At 44.6% G+C, this 20,093-nt stretch overlaps 1 long non-coding RNA gene and 1 other non-coding gene across 4 annotated transcripts; one reads left to right on the forward strand and one right to left on the reverse strand.

Moving 5' to 3' along the window:
- Nucleotides 1-3,720: 3,720 nt before the first annotated feature.
- Nucleotides 3,721-15,390, reverse strand: LOC147995617 (uncharacterized). Of its 3 annotated transcripts, none has more exons than XR_015683690.1 (5): nucleotides 15,218-15,390; nucleotides 14,985-15,050; nucleotides 14,509-14,563; nucleotides 9,632-9,817; nucleotides 3,721-5,039 (listed from the first exon to the last, which is right to left on the reverse strand). It is a non-coding gene; the product is annotated as an uncharacterized LOC147995617 (long non-coding RNA). The 3 variants fall into 3 exon arrangements; XR_015683691.1 differs by having other exon boundaries at nucleotides 14,985-15,058; nucleotides 15,218-15,294; XR_015683692.1 differs by lacking the exon at nucleotides 14,985-15,050 and having other exon boundaries at nucleotides 15,218-15,319.
- LOC120102051 (small nucleolar RNA SNORA17) lies at nucleotides 14,508-14,637 on the forward strand. Its single transcript, XR_015685154.1, has one exon. It is a non-coding gene; the product is annotated as a small nucleolar RNA SNORA17 (small nucleolar RNA).
- Nucleotides 15,391-20,093: the final 4,703 nt, after the last annotated feature.

Here is a 20,093-nt window from a genome sequence, read left to right on the forward strand (position 1 = left end):
TCCAACACTGGACCCCCTGCATAGTAGGCTAGCACTTTACTTTTTGCTTTTGAGACAGAGCCTCACAACAAGGAGTTCAAGATGGCCTCAGTCCTCCTGTCTCAGCCTCCCAAGTACCAGGATTATTGGCTGCATACTTTATTTTTTCACGTTATTTTATTATTAATGTGTTCGTGGGCACCGGTGCTACAGCATGCTTTCAGCCATCAGAGGACAATTATGTGGAGTCTATTCTATCTTTATGGGAGTTCTGGGGCTCAAACTCAGAACTTTTTCAATCATCAGTCTTGCAAGAGCCTTTACCGAGCCATCTCACCATCTTCCGTAACTCCTTTGGACACCGTTCAACACCCTGGTGGTTGTTCCGTCCTTTCACAGTTTCACACTTCAACTGTGTGTGTGCAGGTGACACCCATCTAAGGGACAGAAGCACTTGCTAAAGAGGACACACACTTGAAGAAAAGGTAGATAACCGTTATGTAAGCTCTAATTTTTCAAAGCCTACTTTTTTTTTTTTTGGTTCTTTTTTTCGGAGCTGGAGACCGAACCCAGGGCCTTGCGATTCCTAGGTAAGCGCTCTACCACTGAGCTAAATCCCCAACCCCGCAAAGCCTACTTTTAATGATGGCTCTTAAACACTTTAACCTCCCTTCTAGCCCACCACCCACCAGAGGTACTGAAAAACAAGGGTTATTATGATATTGGGGAAATGGGCCTGTTTAGAAATGGTTCTTTGGAGCAAATCCCATCTGCATTGTCAGGAAGCCAAAAGTTCAGTTCACAGGTCAGCAGTGGCAGCTAGGTTCACTTGCAAACACTTCACGAATACATCAGCAGTCCAGTTTGGTAGAGTCGGGATAGCAGCGGCGGCGGCACGACCCAGCAGGAACGGCCAGACCTCAGCCGAATCAGCACTAATCAGCCGGAGGAATGAGGAAGACCAGGAACGCCAGGAGAAGTTCTCAGCTGTGCCTCTGGACGAATCGATGATTAGTGAAGACAGGAGAGCAAGAAGTGTTTGTTGCACAGCTGGCTCTATGAGCAAGCCTCTCTCACAGTCTGTTGAGTCCTATTCATACTCTCTCCAAACATCACGTGTCCTCCACGGGTCTTGCCCCACCATGGGTCTTACATCAGCACGTGAATCTGTCTCAGCTGACATCACTCTGCCAATCTGCCAAGTTGGCAGAAGAGGCAAGAAGCCACCAGCACATCGCCAAAAGTTTTTTTTTGGTACATTTCTCTCTATGGAGTCCCAACAAATGGAGCTCAACTACGCAGGGTAAGGTGAACCAATACATGTGTGTCGTTAGCGAGTAAACCTTCATCACACATCCGATCACGTGCTTGCTTTAGCAAAACATTCTCTCAGTTGTGTGTGCTTTGTCGAAACGTTCCTTCCCATGTCTGCCTTATGGAAACATCTTTTCACTTGTCTCGGCTTCAGGAAAATTCTCTTTCACGAGTTTGCTCCAGCAAAACACCATTCCACAAAACTGATCTTCTAAAGAAACCAGAAGTTTCCATTTGAGTTTTGCTGTGCTGATGTCATTTTTGAGACTCACTATGTAGCCAAAGGATGGCCTTGAACTCTCGACTCCCTAGTACTGATATTACAGGCTTGTGCCACCACATCTGCCCATACTGGTTTGATTCCTCATAGATTCTAAGGAGAAGCCAGGCACATGAAGGTAAACTGACCCCAGACAAAGGATGTCTTTGTGAGAGTGGAGATGTCTGGACTGTAGATTCCTCCTGGCACTCTGCTTCCTTGGTATGGAAATAGCCTTCTTGTTTATTTTCAGTGACAGAAAGGAAGGGTGGGGGGTCATTTAGGCAGACTGAACCAGACCATAACCAGACTTGGGTAGGATGAGGTGGAGGAGGAGCCTCAGGAAATAGAGCAGGCGGGTGACAGCTGTGAGGGACAGAAAAGTGTGTGTTGATCCCTCAGGAGCCAGCTCAGTGCTAGAAAGTGACTCTGAGGGAGGGGCCCCAAAGTGAGAATGGAGCTGGGTATCCCAGCTTTGCTGGGATAGTTCTGGGATCATTGATAACCAGTCTGTTAAGTCATCTATTTTATTCTTGGAGATTATAGCATAATTAGAACATTTCCCCTTTTCCTTTCTCCCTCCAAACCGTATCATATATCCATATATTGCTCTTTTCAAAACCACCACACTCTTTTTCATTAATTACTGTTAAATGCATATCTGGAGATGTATGTATTCCTAAATATGGAAGTACAAGCTGCTCGGTCTGTATAGCATTCCTTGTGTGTGTGTGTTTCCATTTGATATTGAGTAACCAGTTGGTGAGCTCTCCCCTGGGGAAGACCATTTCCCCTGCTCTCCTGAATCACCTACCCTTCTTTGTGTAAGGTTGAGGCCTCCTGGGATTTTTTTTTTTTTTTTTGGTTGCCCTCCAAAGGTAGAAGGTAAGTCCCACTGCTGAGAACACAGTGTGCCTCAGACACAGGGCCCAGAGGCCCTGAGCTGGAACTGACCTGAATGCCTTGTCCCCGAGGGCCAGCTTTCATGGCACCAGGAAGGGCCTTGTAGGCTTGCAAGGGAGAGAAGCCATGAACATCCTAACCCACTATGACACCTATGAGCACAATAATGACCAGCACAGCATGATAATCCTAAAGATGCAGAAGTGGGTGGCATTCATGTTTTGGCTGTAATCAAACAGGACTCTAATTGGACTTAAGACCTGCTGAACAAGAGACCAGAAAACTAGACAACTACCCAGGTATAGTGACGTCTTGGAAGGGAAACACACAATTACCATCTTACTCAACCAGAACAACCCCTAACTACTCACATATAAGGAGATGAAACTTCTTAACTTTCATCAAGTAACAAGCAGAGGCCATGACAGAAAACCACAACCAATCAACATGTAGAGCTAAACATTTTAAAGTTTAACTTAATTTCATGTTTTGTGCATGAGTGTTTTGATTTCATTTATTATGTCTGGGCACCACATGCCTATCTGGTGCCATCAGAGGTCAGAAGAGGGTGTCAGATCCCCTGAAATTGAAATTATGGATGGTTTTGAGATGCCCTGTGGGTGCTGGAGATTGAATCTAGGTCCTCTTGAACAGCAGTGATGCTCCCAATCTACTGATGCTTCTCTATCACCCTAAGAGTGAACTGGAAATGTCTGGTATCTTTGGAAACTCAATGGTGTCACATGATGTTTTTCTGGAAACTGTCTGGTGAGAGGATGTTTTACTGAAGCCTGTGGGGGCATGCGATGTTTTGCTGGAGCAGAAGCTTGAGAGGGTTTGTGATATTTGGAAAGAATATAAACAGAACTCTATGAACAGTGAAAGGATGCTCTTGCATTGTGACGATGCTTTGATGGTCTTCGCTGCTCTTCACTTTGTAGAGAGAAATGCACTAAAGAACTTCTTTTTGTATTCTAGCGGATTCTGGCTGCTTCCATGGACTCCTGTCGATTGGGCAGAGCCTTGTGGTTTCTACTGGATCAAGCCACCACTACTGATTTATGTTTGATGTTTGTTATTGAATTGGACTGCTGGTATCCTAACAATGGTGAATTGCCCCCAAAGAACTACTTCTAAACAGGTCTACAACTCCTGTTTCCTATAAACTTTCTTCTTCCCCTCCCTCTGGTCAGTGGGCTAGAAGGGAGGTTGAAGCATTTAAGAACCCTAAATAAAGTAGGGTTAGAAAAAAATCTAAGCCTACACAGAGTTTAACAATTTTTTAATGACTTAAATTATTTTGTGTGTATGGGTATTTTGCCTCCACATATGTCTGTACGCAGTGCCCACAGAGACCAGAAGAGGACATTGGGAGTTAAAGGAGTTAAAGACAGTGTGACCCACCTTGTGCTATTAGACAAACCCAGGACCTCTGGAAGAGCATCCAGTGAGTGCCCAAAAATTCTGAACCATCTCCCTAGCAATCAAACTGGAGAAATGATGGCCTTGTGCCAGGTTGGGATAGAGTTAAATAAAAATCACAATCAGGTGGTACATAAGCCTTTAACCGCAGCACTCGGGAGGCAGAGGCAGGGGCATCTCTGTGAGTTTCAGGCTAGCCTGTTTGCAGAGTGAGTTCCAGGCCAACCAAGGCAATACAGAGAAACACTGTCTTCAAAACAAAACAACAAAAAAGCTGACAATCACTGCTGGGCATGGTGGCATGAGCCTTTAATCCCAGCACCTGGGTGGCAAAGGCAAGAATGTCTTTCTGAGTTCAAGGCCAGCTTGGTTTGAATATCAAGTTCCAGAACTACAGGACTGTATAGTGAGGAGCTTGTCTCAGAAAGCTCACTAGTTAATTAACAATAAGTAAAATGTCTTGAGAAAAAGGAAGAAGATGGCTAATTTTGTTAGCTTCTCAAATATCAGCTCTTGTTCCTTTCAATAGAAAAGGGCTAGGATCTAACCTCAATATTTCTGATGTATGTTATGGCATTATGTTTCTCTCTAAAACTCTATACACGAGTTCTAGGAAAATGAGAATACAGGGACACAATATTCTACTTCATATCCAAAAACTTGGTAAACTGCTTTCGTCTTGTCTTTGGAGAGACACATACACGGAGGGGTCAGTCGGTGAGTGAGGTCAGAAGCAGCTACCCTGTAGATAGCTTAACCGGCCTTATATCTAACACATGCAAAGAGATGAGGGGTGGGATTCGAGAGGAATTGCTTCTAGCAGCAAGAGAGCCACCCTGCATGTAGTTTCCATCAGTGAAAACAGCGCACTGGGCCTCTGGGTAATGGTTAATTACATGTAAGAAGATTTGCCTAATAAGTCCTCTGGATCAGGCTTCTCCAGGAGCCTCATCCAATTCGCTGTGAGGTCACTGGAAGGCACAGCAAGGTTTATTAAGCAGTTCTTGCTTTCTAAGGTGAAGTGGAATATATTAATGTGCTTCCAGATTACTTGATAAAGTAGAAGTGCCTTTTCGAAGATGCTCTTCTTTGAAAGGATCCACACTGCTTGCCAAAAGGCCTTCTAACTCTAATCAAAAGCCAAAACTTAAGAGAGGGTCCCCTGTGGAAATAAGACAAAAAAAAATGTAATTTTCTTACGAAATGAATTTAAGCAGCACCCCCTTTTTATAGATGCTTAGCAAATTGTGATTTATGTATTAGAAATAGATTTTGCTCAAAAGAAAAATAAGTGCCTCGAATTTAAAAATATAGACATTCCTTAAAGGTCTCTTTTTTCTCTTGGATAAATTTAAAAGATTCCAGAATGTGGCAGGTGGGCGGCGCATGAGGCCTTCCAGCCGAAGCAAAGAAAACTTAGGAACAGATTTTAGAAAATAGATTAAGTGTTTTCTAAGCTACAGCTTGCCTACACTAGCCAGCTGAAAGCTTTAAATAATTTAATCCCTACAACAACTGCCAGCTCCAACTGGAAGCCTTAAACAAGGACTACGCGCATGCTGGGCGCTGACAGGTGCAGCCGGTAAACACGATCCCTCAGACAGCACTGATGTGTGCTGAGCGCTCAGTCCGCTCCAGCTCCACGGGGCGTTAGTTCAGTCCACCCGAGGACCTCGCACTTCATTCTACCGTCTGCTTTTGAACGCTCCTGTTACGTGAGACTTTCTTTTGTGTGGTTTTGTTCTCTTCTGGAGGGACTTGGCAAAATGAGAGCATCTGGGACGGTCATCAAAGAGTCCTTCTATCACAACTTCAGTTTGGGAATTTATGTTTTTTATTTAATAGCTTATTAAATAAAGATTTTCTGTTTATTTACTAATTATTATTGTAATCCTTATCAGGGGGTGTTGAGTGTGCCACATGCTTATGTGGAAGTTAGAGGACGACCTACTAGGGATTGAACTTGAAGAATCAGGCTCGTAAGGCACCTTCATCTGTTCAGCCCTCTTGCTGGCCCTAAGGAATTACTTTCTCCCTGTTAATAGTGCTAGGTTTTTTTTTTAATCCAGCTGACTTTTACATATCAGTGCTTACTGACAACCTTGAAAGCTAATTCTTTTTTTGCTTTTTCCACATTTATCAGATGTGTAAGAACATACTTGTCACATATTTCTTCAGTTATATTTACAGAGAAAATAGACAAATACTTAGCCTTTATATTATCAAGCAAGATAACATTCTCTATAAAGTTAAATCAGAAACCCAAACAAGAAAAGACTATGACCAAGCCCAATGGTGCAAACATTTAATCCCTGCTCTCAGAAGGCACAGGCAGGCAGATCTTTGTATGTTTGAGGCCAGCCTACATAGTGAGTTGCATGACAGCTACACAGAGAGACCCTGTCTCAAAAGGGAAGGGAGAGAGGGAGGGAAGGAGGGAGGGAGGGAGGGAGGGGACTCTTCAGGATTTTGAATTTGGTAATTTTGGGATATGATACCAAAATCATGAGTAACAAAAGTAAACATAGACAAATGAGATTGTATCAAATTATATGTGTGTATACACATATATATTTTACACACACACACACACACACACACACACACACACACACACACACACTGCTCTTGAAGAAAGCTCATGTTTTGGTTCCCAGCACTCACACCAGGTGACTTCACAAATGCCTGTCATTTCAGTTCCAGGAGATATACTGCCCTCTTCTGGCCACTTTGTGTACTACACTTATATGTCCAAACATAGGAAGTGCACATAAATTTAAAATAAAAATAATGGCTCACACATGGAATCCTAGCACTCGGGATTCTGAGGAACCCTGGGATACATAGTAAGTTCCAGGCCACCCTGAGCTTTTGGTGAGTCCCTGTTTGAAAATGAAAAAGAATTCAGCTTCGTGACACAGGTCTATAATCCCCACTACTTGGAAGGCTGAAATGTCGATTGAAAATTGAGGCCTTACTGGACGACAAAAAGTTCAAAGCCAGCCTGAGCAAATAAAGACCCCGTCTGAAAAATAAAATACTAAGGGACTGGGAGGTATGAGGAATGGGTTTTAGACTCTGAGCAGCCAGGTTAAAGATGGGTGGGTGTGGAAGACAGCCTACAATTTCAGCATTTTTTTTTTTTTTGGTTCTTTTTTTTCGGAGCTGGGGACCGAACCCAGGGCCTTGCACTTCCTAGGCAAGCGCTCTACCACTGAGCTAAATCCCCAACCCCCAATTTCAGCATTTGAGAGACAGTGACAGGGAACCCTTGGGGAAAACTGGCTAGCCAGCCTAATCAGGAGTGGGGGTGTCCAGATTCATGAAGAGACCCTGCCTTAATATATATGGTGGGAAGCAACTGAAGTCAACCTCATGCTTTTACATGCATAAATACACTCACACATAACCACACACAGGCTGCACACATGTACCTCTGTATTGAGGCAGAAGGATCAGGAGTTCAAGGCCATTCCTAACAGCAAACTCAGGACAAGCCAGGCTGAGTAAAACTCTCTATCAAAAAAACAAAACAATGGTTGGGGATTTAGCTCAGTGGTAGAGCGCTTGCCTAGCAAGTGCAAGGCCCTGAGTTCGGTCCCCAGCTCCGAAAAAAAAGAAAAAACAAAACAAAAAACAGCAACCCCCCCCAACCCACTTTTTATTACTTATTTTGTTACTACTTTTTATTATGTTTTTTTTTTCAGACAGGGTCTTTCTACATAGCCCTGACTGTCCCAGAACTCACAATGTAGACAGGCTGAACTTGAACTCACAAAGATCTACCTACCTCTGCCTCCCAAGTGCTGGAATTATAGGCCTGTTTTACCACACACAGTTTAATAAAACACAGTTTCTTTTTGGGCATGGTGGCGCACATGTTTAATCCCAATACTTGGAAGGTAGAGCCAGGTCGATCTCTGTGAGTTCAAGGCCAGCCTTGTCTACAAATTGAGTTCTGGGAGAGACTAGGGCTAGAGGGAAACACAAAGAAACCCTGTCTCAAAAAAACAAAAAATAAAATAAAACAACCAGGGTCTAAGTCACTACCCAAAGACTATACATGGACTGACCCTGGACTCTGACCTCATAGGTAGTAATGAATATCCTAGTAAGAGCACCAGTGGAAGGGGAAGCCCTGGGTCCTGCCAAGACTGAACCCCCAGTGAACATGATTGTTGGGGGGAGGGTGGCAATGGGGGGAGGATGGGGAGAGGAACACCCATATAGAAGGGAAGGGGGAGGGGTTAGGGGGATGGTGGCCTGGAAACCTGGAAAGGGAATAATATTTGAAATGTAAATAAGAAATACCCAATTTAATAAAGATGGGGGAAAAAAGCGTTATTGGTAGATGATTACAGGAAGACAGAATTTACATATTGATACTTATGCAGCACAGGGTTATAGTTATGTCATCACACTTATTTTAATAAATGTATAGAGGCATAAAAAAGTTATTTTCATAGTTTTTATATGAAAGACTATGATATACTTTAAATGTTTTAAATAAAAAAGTAAGCATATATATTAAAGTCCAAGTTATGAAATTATCAGTGTTTTTGCTATAAATATAAACTTCAGGGGTTTTCTTTTAAAATGAAGCAACTAAAAATTACCTCAAAATTTTATAACCAACATATTACACATAATTGGAACCTTGTATTTTTCTGCTGATGTCTTTAAGCAATTTTGGTTTATGTTAAAATTATGCCTATTTTAAAATTAGAGTTTATAATTTTATTGTTTGCTTAGTTTATCTCCATAACTTAAGATTTTGTTATGAAAAAATTACATATGATTTTTTTTTTACAAACTTCAGACTTGTATATTTGAGAAGAGATTGAAGGAAAGGGCATCCTGTGACCAGCCTAATTTGGGGTCCATTCCATGGATGGGCTCCAAACCCTGACACTATTGTTGATGCCATGTTGTACTTGCATACAGGAACCTCACAGGGTTGTCAACTGAGAGGCTCTATCAGCAGCTGTATGAGACAGATGCAAATACTTACAGCCAATCACTGGCCTGAAATCAGAGACCGTTATGGAGAAGTTGGGGGACGTATTGAAGGAACTAAAGAGGACGTCAACCCCATAAGAAGACCAACAGAATCAACTAACCAGACTCTCGGGAGCTCTAAGAGACTAAGGCACCAAGCAAATAGCATCCATGGGCTGGTCCATGGCTCTGGCACATATGTAGCAGAGGACTGCCCTGTCTGACCTTAGTAGGAGAGGAAGTGCCTAACCCTGTAGAGACGCCACAGGGAAGGGGGGTGCAGGGGGTCAGGTAGGGGTGAAGGGGGTGGGTAGGTGAGGGAGCACCCTCTCAGAGGCAAAGGGAAGGGGTGATGGGGTAAAGAACTCTTGGTGGGAGTACCGGGAAGGGGGACCACATTTGGCATATAAGTAAATAAAATAAACAAAATAAGATTTAAAAAAATAAAATAAAATAAAACAAGCCAAAAAATAATTACTTAAACAAAATAATAAACTTTCCCAGCTTGTCCACGGATCTAGATGCAATCATCCCTGCAACCCCTGCCTCCTTCATAGACACACACACACACACACACACACACACACACACACACACACAAGTACTGTTAAGGATATGAACACTCGGGGTTGGGGATTTAGCTCAGCGGTAGAGCACTTGCCTAGCAAGCGCAAGGCCCTGGGTTCGGTCCCTAGCTCCGAAAAAAAGAAAAAAAAAAAAGATATGAACACTTTTAAGTCCTTTTTTTTTTTTTACCGTTGTTGGAAGCTGAAGATTGTGCAGCCTTTATGAGAAACAGCATGGAAATTCTTCACGAAAATAAAAGGAGAGTTTATCACGTGACTCCCCATGTCCTCTCCTGGGTATAGATTCCAAACCACTGACGACAGGGACTAGAGAACCATGTGTACACGTATGTTCACCTTAAATGATTTCCAGTAGCTACAAGAGAGAACCAAATGTTAATAAACAGAAGAATGGACGAAGAAATGGGACAGAGGTCAGTCAGAGCGGTGGCACAAGCTGGTACTCCAGCACACAGGAGGTTGATACAGGGGGATTTCCAGTCTGCGAGGACAGTCTGGGCTACATAGTGAGACTGGACATTAAAAGAAAAAAGAAAAAACTGACCCATGCACACACACACACACACACACACACACACACACACACACAGAGCAGAATCCCCTCCTGTGAAGGTCCACTTGAGTTTATATGAAACATACAAAAATGTGAGGCACGGTTCTCAGTTAAGGAGACTACTAAGAATTTTGGCACATGTTGAACATGGATGAACCTTGAGAACCTTTTAATAAATCAGTCATGAAGTAGGCAAGATGGTATGAGCCTTTAGATCCGCACTGGCAAAGCAGAGGCAAGAGGATTGGCGGATAGCAACTTAAGAGCTAGATTGTAGGGGTTGGGGATTTAGCTCAGTGGTAGAGCACTTGTCTAGCAAGCGCAAGGCCCTGGGTTCGGTCCCCAGCTCCGAAAAAAAGAAAAAAGAAAAAAAAAAAAAAGAGCTAGATTGTAGCAGAAGTGGTGGGGCAACCTCTATGAAAATGCCCGGGGCCCTGCAGCTGCAAAAGCATCTCATGCAGGAGGACCTAATTCAGGTCTGACTGAGAGTCCAGGATTGGTGACGTAGACAAAGCCAGCCAATCAGGAACTGTTGTTTAGGAGTGACCTTTTCTTGGGACCAATGGGGCTGGAGGGTATTAAAGGAGCTTGCAGCAGTGTTCAGTTGTGCTTGCTGCAGTGTTGCTCACCTGCTCCTGGAACCTCTGTCATTAACTTTGACCCACTTCACCAACCCCCAAGGGCAGGTAGGGTCAGGCAGTGAGTAGAGGGGCTCTGTTGATTTACAATTCGAGGTTAAAGTATATCCTGGAAGTCATAGCAGCAGGAGCTGGAGGCAGCTGAGTATTTTACGTCCACAGTCAAGCAGAGGTTGATGAATGCTGTACTCAGTTAAAGTTTTCCTCTCTGTTGTTGTTGTTTCTTCTTCGTTTCATTTTGTTTGTTTTGGTTTTTTGAAAACAGTGTTTCCCTGTGTAACCCTGGCTGGCCTGGAACTCCCTTTGTAAACTAGACTGTCCTCAAATTCACTGTTCAGCTGGTCTCTGCCTCCCCAGTGCTGGGATCAAAAGTATGTACCACCACTAACTGGCTTCAATTACTACTCTAGTGGCTATAAAAATTATTTCTTTTACTTTTTTTTTTTTTTTGTATGCTGTAGCATGGATTTGTAGATTCTTTTTTTTTTTTTTTTTGAAGATATTTTATTTATATGACTACACTGTAGCTGTCTTCAGACACACCAGAAGAGGGCATCAGATCCCATTACAGATGGTTGTGAGCCACCGTGTGGTTACTAGGAATTGAACTCTTACCTCTGGAAGAGCAGTCAGTGCTCTCAAGCTCTGAACCATCTCTCCAGCCCTTGTAGATTTTTCTTTATGATATGTTCTGATCACTGCTTATTTTTGATGCTCGAATTGGGCAACGTTTGACCAATGGGAGCCTCGTCAAGATAGATCCTATATCCCCATCAAAGTTCTATGTTATGTTTCCTCTGCCTCAGCCTCCCAAGCACATGGATTGTAGGCATTTGTTCCACATCCGGTGCCATCAAAGCTTCACTCTTCTCATGCTCCTGATGGAGATAGTTAATACTATCAACTGGACAGGATCTACAACCGCTCAGGAGGCAGGCCTCTGGGAATGTCAGTGAGGGACTATCTAGACTATGTTGGTGTCTGGCTATGTCAGTGAAGAATTGTCTTGATTAGGTTAATTGAGGTGGTGGTGACACTCAACCTGAAAGTGAGAGTCATCATTCCCTGGGCTCAGAACATAGACTTGATAAAACATAGAAAGCTAATAGCTGAGCCCAAGCACTTCTCACTCTTTTCCTGAACGTGCATGCGATGTTACTGGCTGTCCCAAGTTCCTGCTTCTGCACCGGGATGCTCTGCACCCCTGAACCGATAGCCAAACTAAACCCTGTTTGTTTGTTTTGTTTTGTTTTTGAGGTATTTTATCAAAACAACGGGGTCAAAGATAGGTCATCAGGCTTGGTGGCAGGCACCTCAACCTGCTGATCCACCTCACTGGCCACCAACAGGTATTAATATGAATATATTAGAGGATTTATTGCAGATTTGGCTCCCTAAACTCTGGTGACTGAGGAGTTCCGCTATAGAGGAGAGGCCCTGCAATGCTGATGATGTTACTAAGCTCAACTCTGAGAACTTCAAACAGAAGAAATCGATGCTACAGTGCACAGCTGCATGTCAGAACCTGAGATCTCTGGACATTATTATCACTGGTTTAGATCTCGGAATCTAAAGGCACAAGGGACTGGATTTCTGGTGTCCTGGGCAGGAGATAAACATGCTCCAGCCCTCAGAGGGAACAAAGGACAAATTCACTTGGGTCTTAGCTAGGGTTTCTGCTCCTGTGAAGAGACACCATGACCACCATAACACTTGTAATGGAAAACACTTCGTTGGGGCTGGTCTACAGTTTCAGAGATTCAGTCCATTATCATCATGGCAGGAAGCATAACAGTGTGGGCAGACATGGTGCTGGAGAGGGAGCTGAGGGTTCTGCATCTGGATCAGCAGGCAGCAGAAAGACTGATACACTGCCAGGCTTGGGAGTCTGAGAGCTCAAAGCTTACTCCCAATGACACACTTCCTCCAACGAAGCCACACCCACTCCAACGAAGCCACACCCACTCCAATAAGGCTACACCTTCTATAGTAACACACCCCATGAGCCTATGGGACCATTTTATTCAAACCACCACAACCTATATTTGTTCTCTCCCACTCCTAGCCTACTGGACAGTGCCCAGCCACATTGAAGATGTACCTTCCAGTCCTCTCAGGCCCATGTGCCAACCTTCTCTGGAAACACCCTCCAAAAAATGCTTTTCTAAGTTTCTAGGTATTCTGTAATCTGGTCACTGCAGAGTTATTTTTACTAAAAGTCCGTATTTTAGATTATCTTTGGGCAATACTCATCAATCCTCATGTTAATGTGATTGTAATCCCTAGTCAGATGCTAAGGAGTGTATCGCACCCTTTCTGGTACACAGATAGCACTAGACTATTTTATGAGAAATCATGTGACCAAGGGAGTCATGTGACCAAGGGAGCCAAAGGAGTAAAGTTGAAGGTGATTGAAGGAAAAAGGACGTGGCGCCCTGGGTCTTTTCACCTGAGCCAAATTAGGTCAGTCTTGATTGGTTTGTTGTTGTGGTGGTGGTGGTGGTGGTGGTGGTGGTGATGGTGGTGGTAGTGGGTGGTGGTGATGATGGTGGTGGTGGTGGTGGTGGTGGTGGTGATGGTGGTGGTGGTGGTGATGGTGGTGGTGGTGGTGGTGGTGATGGTGGTGGTAGTGGGTGGTGGTGATGATGGTGGTGGTGGTGGTGGTGGTGGTGGTGGTGGTGGTGGTTGGTGATGGTGGTGATGGTGGTGGTGGTGGTTGGTGATGGTGGTGATGGTGGTGGTGGTGGTGATGGTGGTGGTGGTGGTGGTGGTGGTGGTGGTGGTGGTGTTGGTGATGGTGGTGGTGGTGGTGGTGGTGATGATGGTGATGGTGGTGGTGGTTGTTGTTTGTTTGTTGTTGGAAATGGTTTTTATTTGAAACTCATGTGTCCAGATTTTTACATAAAATCTAGTGTGTGTGAGTGTGTATGTGTGAGTGTGTGTGTGAGTGTGTGTGTGAGTGTGTGTGTGGTGTATGTGTGTGAGTGTGTGTGAGTGTGTGTGTGTGAGTGTGTGTGAGTGTGTGTGAGTGTGTGTGTGGTGTGTGGTGTGTGAGTGTGTGTGAGTGTGTGTGTGGTGTGTGGTGTGTGAGTGTGTGTGAGAGTGTGTGTGTGTGAGTGTGTGTGAGTGTGTGTGTGGTGTATGTGTGTGAGTGTGTGTGAGTGTGTGTGTGAGTGTGAGTGTGTGAGTGTGTGTGTGGTGTATGTGTGTGAGTGTGTGTGAGTGTGTGTGTGAGTGTGTGTGGTGTATGTGTGTGAGTGTGTGTGAGTGTGTGTGTGAGTGTGAGTGTGTGAGTGTGTGTGGTGTATGTGTGTGAGTGTGTGTGAGTGTGTGTGTGAGTGTGTGTGAGTGTGTGGTGTATGTGTGTGAGTGTGTGTGAGTGTGTGTGAGTGCGTGTGTGTGAGTGTGTGTGTGAGTGTGTGTGAGTGTGTGTGTGAGTGAGTGTGTGTGAGTGTGTGTGAGTGTGTGTGGTGTATGTGTGTGAGTGTGTGTGAGTGTGTGTGAGTGTGTGTGAGTGTGTGTGTGGTGTATGTGTGTGAGTGTGTGTGAGTGAGTGTGAGTGTGAGTGTGTGTGTGTGTGAGTGTGTGTGTGAGTGTGTGTGAGTGTGTGTGTGGTGTATGTGTGTGAGTGTGTGTGAGTGAGTGTGAGTGTGAGTGTGTGTGTGAGTGTGTGTGTGAGTGTGTGTGTGAGTGTGTGAGAGTGCGTGTGTGTGTGAGTGTGTGTGTGAGTGTGAGTGTGTGTGTGTGTGTGTGTGTGTGTGTGTGTATGTGATATACCAGGTTTTGAGTACAGGGCCTTATTCACTGAGCTATAGCCCCAGACACAGGCCTTTCATTTAAGAAAGCTGTACTTACCTGCCCTTAGAGGCATTGCAGGTGTGGCTGCTGTGTCACGTATGTCAGTTGGTGGCTGAAAAGACAGAGGATATGTCTATGCTCAGCGTTCTGACCTGTGAACATCTGAATAATTAATAGCCTAACGCCCCCTAAAAAAAGTTAGCCTGAGATGACCAGCAGTCCAGTACCACACAGGCATGTAGGTGTGGGTGGGGCAGACCATAGCCTAAATGACCCCTTCCTGGTGCCGTAATGCACCCGCAGGCCATTACTCTCTTGAAACCACTCCTGAGATGACCCCACACACTCAGAGAACCCGGGCGCCACTAAGAGGATCAAGTCAGTGGTGAAGAAGTGAAAAGAAAGAGAAACAGAAGGATGTATGTTGCAAATAATTTTAAGAAGCACACTTCCTCCTTTGCCCTGGGCGTGCTCCTAGCTTAACTCTAAGGTCATCCTCCCACCAGCCCACACTCCACCAGCCAGCTACCTACCTTTTCCTCCAGGCTAGCTTTGCCAAGAGCTATCAGCCACCCCTCTTCTCTCTTTCTCCTGCCCACCTTAGTTCCTCAGAAGAAAAACAATAGACAACTTTATTATTTTAGAACTATCCAGATAGCACAGTTGCTGGACACAGAATCCCCTGCCTAATTTATCAGCTAACCTATAGCAGCTGGTTTATATCAGCTGGCCTCCGCAACCCGTTCTAGCTATCCCAAGATCTTACATGGTCGTTTGTGCCTCTCAGTCCAAAGCCTGGCTGAAAAGCTCCCTCCTCTTTCTGTGTGTCTGCTCTTCCTCCTCCTGGTAGGCAGAAACCCCACCTTTTCCCTTTTACCCAGCAATTCTGCCTTCTTTGTTGACCAAATCAAGGACTGAGTAGGGAAACAACACCTCCCCCTGCAATAAAGAGAGAGACAGAACTGGAGACTTGAGGGTAGTGAAGAACAACCTGCTGTTAGTAGCAGGTGATAGCACCTGGGACCACAGAGGGGTCCTGACCTGTGGTGTCACCAGGGGCCACGTCTGGGTCTGTGGCCCTGTAGCAGCTAGGGTCTGTTACCACCAAAGCCCAGGCAGATGTCCCTGGTCTGGGCTGCAGCCTGAGGACATGTTGATGTCTGAGAGCCGTGCAGTACTTGCCCCACTCCTCACCTGGGTGTCATGAGGGAGCTGGCCCATCAGGCATGAGAGCTGTCCCTGCCCCTCACCAGCTGTAGCACTCAGGAGAATGGGCCCTAACCCTTACCTAGGCAGCAGAGTAGACCTAACCCTGGTGGTAGGGGCACCAGTGAGCCAGCCCTGAGGGAGTGCGAGCAGGAGGGCTGGTAAGCTGACCACTCAGTTCCTCTCAGGCCCACATCAGGGATTTGAATTGGCCCACCCCGACATCTACCCTATCGATGAAATGTTGGAATACATGAAGGGGCCAGTCCTACAGTTCCAAAACTACAGGATCGCCATGATACAGGGCAACAACAGGATATCTAAGAGGTGTTCCAGTAAGGAATTGCTCCAGTAAGTATTGCTAGAATAGCAGAAGCCAGAGGCCTTGAACCAGACCAGTGAGTCTTTGTAGTGAACATTTGCAAGCAAAGACGTGTAGACAAAAGTGTATACTGCGGGACATACTATAGCTTCAACGATGCGGGTTTTTTTCTCCATTGAAGGAGAGGTTACAAGAGCGGAGGGTGATTATAAGGGGAGAGGGAGATGTATGAAATTGGGGTGCGTGAAGTGAAATTCGCAAAGAACTAATAAAAAGTAAAAAATAAATAAATAAGGTGCTGTACTTGAATATTGATCCAGACACTATTAAATAAATTTGGGGACTTCCCACCATTAAGGCAGATTGGTTAAATGTTCATCTAGAACCATTGTGTAATATGGGCAGTGTCTTCATATAAACTCCTAACTAGTATCTAGATGAAAGTGTTACTAGCTAGGTGTGGTGATGTCCATCTTTAATCTCGGGTTCAGGAGGCAGAAGTAGGCAGATTTCTGTGGATGTGAGGCCAGTCTGGTTTATATAACTAGTTACAGTCCAGTCCTGCCAGAGGAACGTAGTAATGAAAACTGTCTTTAAATGAAGAAGAAAAAAAATCTCTTCCAGTTCAATGTCAATTAAATAATTGGTTTTGTTGTTGTTGCTCTCGTTTGTGAGTGTGTGTGTGTGTGTGTGTGTGTTTCTAATTATAGCAGTGGATTTATATAGTTTGTGTTTGTTTGGTTTTGATTTGGGTTCTCTCTTTCTCTCTCTCTCTTTTTAGATTTATTCATTATTATATATAAGTACACTGTAGCTGTCTTCAGACACACCAGAAGAGGGCATCAGATCTCATTACAGATGGTTGTGAGCCACCATGTGATTGCTGGGAATTGAACTCAGGACCTCTGGGAGAGCAGCCAGTGCTCTTAACCTCTGAGCCATCTCTCCAGCCCTGGTTTGGGTTCTTATACAGCTCAAACTGGTCTTGAATTCTCTAGGAAGCTCAGAATATCCTTGAACTTTTGATGGTCTTGCCTTTACCTCCCCAGTGCTAGGATTGGAGATATGTGTCACTATACCTGATCAGTTTTAGTGGTACTGGGGATGGAGTCCAGGGCTTCGTGCAGTCTCTCTACCAACAGAGCCTTTTCCTCAGCCCTCAGAATTCTTCTTTTAGGTTCCCTTTTGCTCAAGAAAAGATATTTGTTAAACAGTTGGCCAGTGTGGTCCATGCTATAATTAAGGAAGCCAGCAGAGATAAATGAGCCCCAATTGGAACAAAAAGTATGACCTCACTAAAAATGAGTTCCAAGGAACCGAACCAGGGGTAATAGGCTTATACTTCTCGGAACTTGCTTTTCACCCCTTTCCACAAGTATTTTCTGTTAGTCACCAAATTATGAAGACACTTTATTCTCTCTAGACTCCAGTAGAAGTCCTTGTGCCAGGAGAGGACATTCCAGCCTCTGTGTGCTAAAGCTGGTAAATACTGACCATCCGGAAGTTTAAGTATGTGAGGCTTCGCACCAGGGATGTAGAAGTGTCTTTGGATGAAAGTCACATCAGCAGTATGATAGTGGGGAGAGGCTGGCAAGTAGCATCACCCCGGGATTCTGAGGCACACATCCTTATGTGAGAGCTCTTTGTTGGTCAGACTGCATGTGCTGAAAACAGGCATGCATTTTTTAAAGTTGTAAATTTATGGAGATTGTAGATAATATCTTTCCTCCCAGAAAATGAATACTTCCTTTGTACAGTTTGCTTGACACAGGACAACAATGAAGCTTATCAAAGAAAAGTCCTAAGAGATTCCTTACGTTTAAAACCCACCAAGGACTTTTCAGAGTTAGTAAAGTCTGCTTTGAAAATCACCTCTAAGCAGCATGTGGTGGGGCCTCAGCTTTTGGAAGGGAGGGGCAAGAGGATTGGGAATCCGAGGTCAGTGTCAACTACATATCTTGTTTAAGGCTATTCTGGACTAAATGAGATCCCTGTCTCAGAATAGTAAAAAAAAGCCAGCAAGGTTAGTATCCGTAAGGACTCTTGCACCTTGCACCAAGCCTGGTGACTTCTACATGGCTCCTGTACACACACACACACACACACACACACACACACACACTTAAACATACAAACAAATCGAACAACAAACTTACTTCTATTTTAAATGAATCATTAGGCCAGGCTCACATCAGAAGTGAGGAAATAGAGATGAGAGAACAAAACACAGTTGCATACAGTTGCACTTTGCAGGGTTTGCGGTTGCCTCAGACTATTGCTGCCATCTGTTTTTCTCCCAGCAACCTGCATAGCACATCCTGAAACCACAAAAGCTCGCCAGCAGGGAGGAAGCATCCAGCGTCATCCCAGCCTCCTTTCTCTACATCTTGCAACAAAGGTGTGTGATGTCTTCGGCACCAGAGACCTCATATCTTTTAAAACTACAAATAACTCTCTACGTAATCATTGTCTAAGGTGTATTACAGTAGGAGAAGTATGCATAGGATTAAATATGAAAAAAGATCGTGGAAAATAAAAAATGTCCTCCCTCCCTCTCCTTCCTTCCTCCTTCCCTCCCTCCCTCCTTCCCTCCCTCCCTCCCTCTCCTTCCTTCCTTCCTTCCTTCCTTCCTTCCTTCCTTCCTTCCTTCCCCTGGTCCTTGCTGTATGAACCAGGCAGGCCTAAAAATAGGTGGTTTTGTTTGTTTATTGGGTTGGTTTCTCATGTTTACTTATAACAAATATTCTCCATTTTCCTCTGGCCGGAAGTTCTCTGAGAGATGCTGAAGGGTTCTCTAATGAGCCCAAATATTGCAAACATTGCGCTGGTAGGGCCTGCCCTCCTCTTTTCCCTCTTCCTTGCTAAGCCATTAGATTTAGCCAGCCCCCAAGATCTAGTCCCTTATTTGGCCACTTCCTTATGCCTGACCAAAAGTCTAGGGTCCAATTATCAAAACACCAGGGTCCAGAAATCAAAATTCATTATTCGGCTACATTAGTTAACCTGTCCAGTCAAGACTTCCCCACTGACCCTAGTATATACTTCCCTTTTCCCCCTAAAACCCACTCCTACAAAAGCACCTTCTGCTGTCTTTGTCTGATTCAGAGGCAAATCCCCTCCCCACTCTATCCTGCTTGTCCCTCCAGGGTAATAAATCTCCTTTGTGCTCAGAATTTGGTGACTGGATCTGTTCTGTGCTGACTCCTAGGTTCCTTTAGATGCCATCAGCCTCAGCCAGCCAGAGACTAGAATCATCTGACTCACCCTTCTGGCAAAATGACTCCACAGATAGCCCAGGTTTTAGTGTGACCATTAAACCTTCCTGTGACATTATCAGTCTTGTCGACCCTCCTCTGGATAGATGCATGGCGCTTGGCACCAGTGGTGTGGTTGGTTGAGGTTTGTAGAGGTTCAGGAACTTGCTGGGGTCCTTCCTCATGTTGAGACTGCACCTGCTTCCTCAAGGTCCAGGGTGAATGAAAATAGTTTTTTGAAATAGTGAAATGATGATTTTTGTTTTCTTGCTCAGTTTATTGTAATGTTGTTCTTCTAGGGTTTTGAGCCCAGAATCTTTCATATGCTAGACAAGCACTCCAGCTCTGAATTGTACCCCTAGTCTGATTTTTTTCTTTTGTGTGTGTGCGTGGGGTGGGGGGTAGTTGAGACTGCATCTTTCTCTGTTGTTCAGGCAGCCTCAAGCTCTGTTTTATTTTATTTTATCCTCAACCTCTCTATTCTCCTACCCAATCTCCTAAATCCTTTGATTACAGGCTTGTGCCACCACAGCTGGCCCTGATTGCAAGAATCCAGTTTAATTCCCAGCATCCACACAGCAGTTCATAATTCTTGATGACAGTAGTTTCTGAGGATCCAGTGCCCTCTTCTGGCCTCCTCAAGTACCAAATACACACAGTGCACATAGTACATGCAAGCAAAATCAGTCAGACATGCTAAACAAAATGAAAAACAAAAAAATCCCTGCTGCCCACACCTTTAATCACAGTACTCAGGAGGCAGAGGTAGGTAGATTGTTGTGAATTCTAGGATATCCTGGTCTATAGAGGGAGTTCCAGGCCAGCCAGTGAGGCTACATAGTGAGACTCATAGTCTAAAT

The sequence above is a fragment of the Rattus norvegicus genome, chromosome 3 (assembly GCF_021556685.1).
Source record: "Rattus norvegicus strain SHRSP/BbbUtx chromosome 3, alternate assembly SHRSP_T2T, whole genome shotgun sequence".
Classification (NCBI taxonomy): Eukaryota; Metazoa; Chordata; class Mammalia; order Rodentia; family Muridae; genus Rattus; species Rattus norvegicus.